Consider the following 9,264-nt stretch of genomic DNA (forward strand, 5'->3'; position numbering starts at 1 on the left):
CATGTATTGTCACTGACGAGCTGTTGTCCATGCAGATGCGAGATAACGACGATTATTACAGCTACAAGCAGCGGGCTACCAATCTATACCATGATGTAACCGGAGAACAGATGGAAGTCGGAACTGGAATGTCAGTCATGTTCCGATCTGCGCTGGTGAAAGGCATGCCGAAGTCAGTCCAAGACGCCCTACAGAATATCATGGGGCTATATAACAAATCTGAAGAAGGATTCGATGCCCATTGCAACACCAGATAACCAAGTGGCAGAAAGATAAGAAGGAGGCTGAAGAAAAGAAACAGAACTGGAGCTGGCCGCTGTGAACTGCAACTACAAAAATATCAAGCTGAATTAAAGGAGAAGAAGAAAGAACCAATTCAGATGAACTCATCTCCCCTGGATCTTGGGTGATGACGATGGAGAAGATCAATCGGATCCAGATGTCGCTGAATGCAGAGGACCTGAAGACGCACCTCGACTGCCGTCCGCTACTGGGGCTCCAGCAGAGGGGGAAGAAAAGGGGAATAATTTAAAAGGAGAGTACAGGCCATGCTTTATGAGAAATTTCAATGTCTATCTTTGATTATGCTAATTTCTTTTTTCTTTATTTGTTTTGTTATAGTCCCTATCAATAGAAGCTTTGAAACCACTACTGACCTCGGACAGCCAACAAGCAAAATGACAAGCCACGACATGGAGTTGTAAGACACAAGGAGCACAGAAAAGGGTAAAAAGGGGAGCACCAAAAATAGTAAAACTTTGCTACGAAGGACAAACTTGTAATATAGTATTTGATGTATGTGAAGTATTAGATTGCATGCTCGGTATACCAGCTATAGACCATGCATTAAATGTACAAGTTGTCTGTAAAGACACTTGCCTGTCAAAAGAAAACAATTATGCAACAGAGATCGCCAGAGTTATAGCCAGTACCGATGGACAGCAAAAACGAGCAGAAAATACTTCCAAAATTAACCCACAAAGAATTACTCTAATAAAAAATAGAAAAGATGATGCAGCTTTTCAAGCAGATTTAAAACATTGTAGAGGGCGTAAATCAATTACTCAACGATGCAATCCTCTGTTATTCATTGGAAGGTATCGTTGAACAATTAGGCCTCACTTATGGCTTGGCAAAATCGAATTGCCCTTGATATGCTACTTGCCAAAGAATCATCTGTATGCAGCATGTTTGGAACTGAATGCTGTACCTATATACCAAACAACACATCCCCTGATGGAAAGATTATTAAAGCTTTGTCCAAACTCAAATCCTTGTCTGAGGAACTGGGTAGGAATTCTGGCGTATCTGAAGATACTTGGTTTAACTGGCTCTACAAAATATTTGGCCCTTGGACGGCTACCATAATATCCATATGTACCACTATACTGATTATATTAGCTGTTTTAGTTGTAATTGGATGTTGCATTATCCCATGTCTCAGATCACTAGTAGAACGATTAATTACTACTGCCTTAACACGAAATGCTCCCGTCTCCCAAATTTTGTTACTCTCTGCTGATTCTCAGCTCTCACGTTCTGACTCCAATAATTGGGTTTGATTGAAACCCTACAAATATATCCATTGATTAAATAGAGATAAAACCTTCCTGAGTATGTGCTCCTGGTCTCTTATTTTCGCTGTCCGAGTGTCATGTATTGATTATGTACTATGTTATTCAAGAATATTGTGTTAACAAGAATCTGGGAAATGTTATAAAAGAGCTAAAGCTAACAAAAAAATTTAAAATTTTATTTTGTTCATATAGGGGGATTTATTATGTGGAGGTAGCGTCTTGCTTCTCTTATTTTAGGTGGTGATTACATGTTTGATGTAATCAAAAGGGGGAATACTGTGGGAAATTAAGTGGTGGCCATGCTAATTCACCTAAGATTATGGACTTTGGAATGACAACAGGGTGGAAAACACGTATGACTATCTATAGGTCTATATAACATGTTTTTTCTGTACTTGGAGTGCCATAAAGAACATGTTTTTCTGGACTTTGAGTGCCACGAAGCAGAAAAACTGACATATGTGGACCCCGTGGCAAGTTCCCACCCATGATAAGGTGTACTGGGTCAGCAGTATTGTTAATTTTCTTGCTGTATATGCTAAATCAACAAGTTAATGTTTTGTCAAGATGTAGTATAAAGCTACCCCTGATTTTGAGTTGGGAGAGGCGTCGTTCCGGGGTGACAGTTGTACTTGGTAATCAACTTGAATCCCTCTCAATGGAAAATGACGAAATAAAGTGGCCTGTTCTCTCGGATTCTTCATCTCCTGTGCTTCTTTTTAGGACATGCATTGAACCTTCCGAAAAAACCCACACCATCTTAGCCAGACTCAGCGATGAGTACTTGTTTTCTAGAAACAAACCTTTTTCTGGTGTAAGGAGGAGGCGTTTCTATGTAGGGAGCTGTGGGGGGGTGGTTTCACGCATGCGCAACATTTGAAAAAGGACGAACAGTTGCTGGATTTCTCGTTCCTTGGAAAATCCTCTATGCAACCTTTAATGCATTTTTGAATCGTTTGGGGGCCATTTTATTTATTTTTGGAAAATGGAAATAGCCAAAAGTTAGAGAAGAGCAAGTTTTACCAGATGGCAAAATTTCCAGGACTTTTCATCATTGTTCAGTGGGAGAAAAATGGGTGAGTTGGTTAGGAAAAAAAATAAGAAGAAAGAAAGAATATTAAAGCTGCAAGCGGCGTCGAATGGCCCTCGCCCAGCCCACACCACGCCCGCAATCACCGCGCACCGCAAACGGCGCATCCCTCAAAGGCCGTGCCCGCAAACGCCGTACCCGCAAAGTCGCACTCGCAAACGGAAAAATTACATAGTGCGCCATTAAATGTTCTTTGCACCCCCTGCTGGCCAACCATGAAAAATGCCCATGTCAGTAATATATGTTTTTGCTTCTAGGCATTAATGAAATTGAATTCCCAAATTTGGTACAAATCCGACAATGTTGATGTTTCATGTGTATGGTAGGGGGCGCTATAGTGTTCACTTTTCATATGTTTTATAGTGTATTATATTCAGGCTTAGATCATGCATTAGTGATTCAAATTTCAGCACGATCGGACTAAACATGTGCGTGTAATACTATTTTCAATATTTTTGGGGGGAGTCTTTGCGCCCCTGCTGGCCAACATGGGTAAAATTCCCTATGTCCATAATATAATTTCTTGCTCGTAATCATGCATAGAATTTAATTCCCAAATTTGGTGCATTTCCGATAATGTTGAAGTTTCATGTATACAGTAGGGGGCGCTATAGTGATCACTTTTCATATATTTTATAGTGTATTATATTCAGACTGAGATCACACATTAGTGATTCAAATTTCAGCATGATCGGACTAAGTCTGTGTGAACAGGAGCAAATAATGTCACCTTGAAATTAGGCAAAATTTTTATCGAAATTTGCAGCTTTGCCGCACGTAAACCGTGACAGTTATCAAAAAAAATCAGCTAACTTTAGATGTTCCACTTGTCTAGATGATGTACGGTGATTTTCAGCCCTGTGGGTGAAGCGCCTTCAGAGGAGTTTTTTCAAATGCAAAGTCAACGAAAATGCGGACTCAAATTTCAATCCAATATGGCCGCCTTCTGGTTTGTCGGGGGGCATGGCCATAATAACATTTTTTGTTTGTCTTCACATGACGAATGTGTGTACCAAATTTCGTGGCTCTACGACAAAGTTGAGGTCGAGACGTCTCCCATAGGTGCAATGTATTTTGACTTTTCGAGGTGGCGCTGTGTCGCCATTTTTTTATGTCCGTGTACGAGAGAATGAGAGCCTCGCACATCAACTACTAGAGATGGGTGCGTTGGAGGAGAGGAAGCAGCCCCAGAACATACCGAAAAATCCCGCACACCATCTTACTTGCAAACTGTGAAATTTATTAGGACAAACCGTGCAACGTTTCGGCACTAGGCCTTCGTCAGGCAAACAGCAAATGTACGAAACCTATATTTTATCGAATTTTTCTCCACTTCTGAATTTTGGGCCAAGTTTGGTGAGTTTTTGAACGTGTTTAGGGGGTCAAATTAGGGTTTAAAGAGCAGAATAATAATAATAAAATAATAATAATAATTCGAGCAAAAACAGTATATCCGAAAACATTAGAACAACATATTATACGTTTTTTGAAAGCTCTCGACCTTCCCCACGTCACCGTGGGGTCATTGGTGAGTGACGGGCACTGACGCGCTCGTCATTCGCCATCTCGTCGAGGTCACCCATCGCCTTCCATTGACTTCCATTCATTTTAGCAGTAGTAAATATGGCTCATGGGCGTGGGTTACTGGGATACTGCTGTTCGTGCCGGGGGCGACCGTGGACATAGTTGCATGTCGTCTTGTCGCATTCGGACATGCGCACGTCGCTCCCCATTCGCTCCGCTGAGCGGAAGCAATAGGCCCTACCCCCTGTCGGGGGTCGGGCCTAAATATTCTGATACGAGAACAATGTTCTGCTTTTTTGTGGCCGACAAACTATACATACATTCCAAAATCTCTGAATAGAAAGTTTCCTCCCATTCTCACAGATTTATTAGATGAACAATGTTTTGATATGGACAAAAGTGAGTTACTTCAGAGATGTTCTGAGTTGAGAAGCACTATCTCCATCACTGCTGAGCAAGCATCTCATGTAGAACGTGCCAGCAGGTTCCAAGAATGCAGCAAAGAGTGGCATCAATTTTGGTTAGGGAGGATAACTGCATCTCGGTTGAAATCTGTGTGCCTCAGCAATACTGAAAACCCTACACAATTTGTTATTAAAAACATTTGCAATCCAACAAGATTTTCAACTGTTGCAACAAGATGGGGATGCGAGCATGAAAAGGATGCCATGGAAAGATACAAGATGGAAATGAAGAACCTTCATGATTCTTTTTCTACACAAGACTCTGGATTTGTCTTAAATCCAAAATACCCATATAGGTGCCACACCAGACTGTTTCATATCATGTGAGTGCTGTGGAGTGTGTGGAGGTAAAGTGCCCGTTCTGTTTGCGGGCAGGTAAGTTAGAAGACAATTTAGGTTCCAAGTCATGTCTGGAGATGAACCAGGACTGTAAACCGCAACTAAAGTGCACCCATCAGTACTGCTACCAAGTACAGTGTCAGATTTTTCTATGTGAGCGAGACTTCTGTGACTTTGTGGTGTGGACAGAAAAAGATGTGCACTTTGAGAGGATTGAGCCTGATGAGCGATTTTGGCAAGAAATATCTGACAAGGCATCAGTTTTCTTTGACTCTGTGATTTTGCCAGAACTTGTTGCTAAATTTTACTCTAGGTCTGCTGCCAAAGCTAATGCTGCTGTTACTGCACAGGTGCACACCTCAGAAGATTTAATTTGTTATTGCCAAAAAAAGTACATCGAAGGAGATGATGTTGTTAGATGTGACTATGATAGCTGTAAAAAATAAATGGTTTCATTTTCACTGCGTCAACCTCAAGAGTGCACCTCGATCAAAAAAGTGGTACTGCCCTACCTGTGGGAAGCTGCCTCAATTAAAAGAAGGCAAGTAGAATAAGAAAACATAAGCATTGCTACATGTGTTATACTTGTATGTTTTTCTCCAAATGCATTAAATTGCCTTTAAATGTTTTATAAATGCAGTGGTATTCAGTTTGGTTTTGATTTCTTGCAAATTACACTACTTTTGCATTTGTTGGTTTGTAAATAAGACATTGAATTGCAAGAAATCATTGTATTGAAATGGGTTAGTTATGCATGTTTTATATTTGACATGTTTACTGGTGTGTTTACTCTACTTGGTTTGATGTAGAGGTTGGTGTGGTTAATTTAGGTTGAACTGAAGGCATAGGCTTTTCATTGGATTTTCACAATGTTAACATAATGTTTGATCATTGTCTCTGTACTGGTTTCATTTCTAGACTAGTGTGTAAAGATAAACTTCAGTGACATGTTTTTCTGCATTACCTTGATTATTCAAGCAGCACTTATTTTTGGAGCTTTTAAAGTTGGGCACAAGATAAAAAATAGTAAACATGTAAAATAGTAAAGAACATTTTATTTTGTTCTTTGATATATATACATATATAAAAAAACTAAACATAATATTACAAAAACGTAATAAATAACTGCATAGTAAACTGTTAACCAAAAATGAAAAGGCCATTTAATCTTATGTCATGTTTTTTTACAGTCTAAATATAATGTAATTTAACATGAAAGTATTCTGTACTCTGATTTGGCCAAGTAAAGGAATACAATACAAAATACATTTTAATGCAAGTATTCAGTATTCTGTAACTAAATACATTTTCAAAGTTGGAACCTTACTATAACATTTAATGACACAGAACGACCTTTCTGAGTACCTAGCCCACTTCAAAACAATCTAGTTGAAAGGAATTAGAGAATTATTTAAGTTGATCAGAGCAATCAGTATTTTCTCAACAGTTGGCACTTGACCTTCATCACATGTCAAATAGTCTATTGGCAGAGTGGCTTGCAAAATAGTGTACTTGTTCCTCAACAGTTATATCACATGTTCCACATGAATTCGCAGGTGAGCGATCTTCCTGGTGGCCTCAAGTTCTAGCGGTGATAGTTGTGACTTGCCTTTTGTAAATGCTGGAATTTTGGCCTCCGCACCACAAGCACCAACCACATCCTGAATGTTAAAACCTTGATCGGCCAGAATCATATCACTCGGAATCAACTTGTCCAGAAGTCTACAGTTTTCTGTAATGTGTTTGTTGCTAGCATGACCATCCCAGAATTCTGACAAGAACGAGATGGAACCCTGAGGAGAAATGCCAGTGAGAATCTTGTCTGTGTTGTGATGTTTATAGAAGGACCATGTTCCAGCTCTTTCCTCCAGGCAGGAGGGGCGTTCAATGAAAATTTCAAAGCAGTCAACGAGAACAGCACATTTTAGACCAAATGCACACCGAAATTCCATTGGCATTGTCAGGCGAAGCTGGTCTCTCTCTGGCCATTGAATGATCCTCTTCATCCGCCAGTACATCTTATCTACTACTACTGTGAAAGTTTTGGAGGCTGTTGATTGTGAAATGTTGAACCGATAAGCAATGTCCTGAACATGAAGATTCAGTCTCAATTTCATGAGCACCAAAATACATTTTTGGAATGGGTTCAGCTTTGACCTGACTGGATCTTTGATGTGGTTTTTCACACATGAGAACAATGACATGAGCATCATATAATTTGGGAGGCCCATGTAAAATTTCACCTTATCATCATTATCTTTGAATGTGGCCTCATTAATTTCCATTTTGGAAATTTGCAATTTAAGTTCCAGATTCTCAACCAATAGTCAGTTAATTTCTTAATTTGCAGTTGCACTAAGTTTGACAGACACAGCCTTATCTTCTGGACACATCTCATTGCCTTCTAAACTGCCCAGGAGATCAAATTTGCAGACCGGCTGTAACGGCTCGCTTTCAGTTGACTCCAATTTAGAGTGTGGTGCAGTCTCTGTCTCATCAATTTCTGCTAACCTGAGCAGTGTCTGAGAACATTCTGCGGTGGCAATTTTAACTTTCCGGGCTTTGAGACGGTTGTAGCGCTCATCTGTTGTTGTTGCTGTCGTGTATCCCATGGAGACTGACGGAGCCCAATCAGGATGTGTTTCATCATGAAGACTTGCAGGCTTTCCTGTAATTGTTTAACAAAATACATGTTATTTGCAAGCATTTATGCTTAGCAATAAAAATTATTACTGTTAAAGTGTTTCCAGTTCATAATTTCAATGAAGTTAATTTGGTTTACTGCTTGAAATGCAGTCGCTAGCACTGTTATGCTATGCTAATTAGCAATTGCTCTATTGTTTCTCCTTAAGAGCCACTAATTCTTAAAATAATATTTAACTTACCACTTCTAAAGTGATCAGAGCAGATTCTTGTGTGTTTTGAAGGCTTGAAATCTGCCCTGTTTAAACATGAAATCCACTGTGCAGGTCTCCGTTCACTTAGTTCCGTAGTTTTGTCACCTTGATTTTTTATAACAGCTGGAATTGAGTAATATGACTTGCCATCTTTACTAAATCTATTGTGGCAGACATATACACAACAACTGTTCACCATTTTTATATAAAAACAATAATAAATAAATACAAATATGTCACAGTCAAGTGCAAATAGCTCAATACCACAATTCACGGCTGCCCACAAACATGGCCGACCTTCTGCGTTTACATCCGGGCATTTTTCTCGATCGAAAACCATCTATAGTGTTCACTTCTCTATTCACTTCACTATTAGTGTATTATATTCAGGCTGATCTCACACATTAGTGATTCAAATTTCAGCACGATCAGACTAAACCTGTGCTTGTAATATCATTTTAAATGTTTTTGGGGGGGAGTCTTTGCGCCCCTGCTGGACAACAGTGAAAAGTTGTACAATATCAACAGGACTCTAAGGGCCTTCATTGCAAACTCAATGCAGTTGTGGAAAACCACCCTTGAAGCCAATGGGAAGCCACTTGCACGAGTGTCCATCAAATGTGGCATATACCAGGGAGACTCACTGTCCCCACTGCTGTTCTGCACAGGTCTGAACCCCCTCAGCCAAATCATCGACCGCACTGGCTACGGATACTGACTCAAAATGGGGCCACCATCAGTCACCTCCTCTACATGGATGACATCAAGCTGTACGCTAAGAGCAAGCGAGACATCGACTCACTGATCCACACCACCAGGATCTACAGCACAGACATTGGAATGTCATTTGGGCTTGAGAAATGTAGCAGGATGGTGACAAAGAGAGGGAAGGTAGTCCACACAGAGGGGGTCGCACTCCCAGAGGGAACAATAGCAGACGCTGAGGACAGTTACCTTGGTATCCCACAAACAAATGGCTCCTCGAAGAGGCCACAAGGAAAGAGGCTACAGCCAAATACCTGCAAAGAGTGAGACAAGTCCTAAGAAGCAGCTCAATGGCAAGAAGAAGGCACACGCAATCAACAGCTACACCCTGCCAGTGATCAGATCCCAGCAGGAAAAATAAGTTGGCCAAAGGAGGAGATACAGACCACAGATGTTAAGACACGAAAGCTCCTGACCATGCATGGAGGGTTCCATCCCAAATCCAGCACCTTGAGACTGTAAGCAAGCTGGAAGGAAGGAGGCCGAGGACTAGTGAGTGTGGGAACCACTGTCCAGGATGAAACATCTAAGCTCCTTGAGTACATCAAGGACAAGGCCCTGACAGATGAGGTGCTCAGAGAATGTCTCAGACAGTGGGGTCCAGAGGA

The sequence above is a fragment of the Boleophthalmus pectinirostris genome, unplaced genomic scaffold (genome assembly GCF_026225935.1).
Source record: "Boleophthalmus pectinirostris isolate CB_2022bp ecotype Guang Dong unplaced genomic scaffold, ASM2622593v1 HiC_scaffold_21, whole genome shotgun sequence".
Lineage (NCBI taxonomy): Eukaryota > Metazoa > Chordata > Actinopteri > Gobiiformes > Gobiidae > Boleophthalmus > Boleophthalmus pectinirostris.